The following is a 481-nucleotide window of genomic DNA, read 5'->3' on the forward strand; positions in this document are numbered from 1 at the left end:
AGGTTAGAGGTCAGCCTGGCAAGAGTGGAGGTCAGCCTGGCGAGGTTGGAGGTCAGCCAGGCAAGGTTAGAGGTCAGCCTGGCAAGGTTAGAGGTCAGCCTGGCAAGGGTGGAGGTCAGCCTGGCGAGGTTGGAGGTCAGCCTGGTGACGTTGGAGGTCAGCCTGGCGAGGTTAGAGGTCAGCCTGGCGAGGGTGGAGGTCAGCCTGTCGAGGTTGGAGGTCAGCCTGGTGACGTTGGAGGTCAGCCTGGCGAGGTTAGAGGTCAGCCTGGCAAGAGTGGAGGTCAGTCTGGCGAGAGTGGAGGTCAGTCTGGCAAGGTTGGAGGTCATCCTGGTGAGGGTGGAGGTCAGCCTGGCAAGGTTAGAGGTCAGCCTGGAGAGGGTGGAGGTCAACCTGGTGAGGGTGGAGGTCAACCTGGCGAGGGTGGAGGTCAGCCTGGCGAGGGTGGAGGTCAGCCTGGCGAGGGTGGAGGTCAGCCTGG

This window comes from Microtus ochrogaster (assembly GCF_000317375.1).
Source record: "Microtus ochrogaster isolate Prairie Vole_2 chromosome 14 unlocalized genomic scaffold, MicOch1.0 chr14_random_1, whole genome shotgun sequence".
Taxonomy (NCBI): domain Eukaryota; kingdom Metazoa; phylum Chordata; class Mammalia; order Rodentia; family Cricetidae; genus Microtus; species Microtus ochrogaster.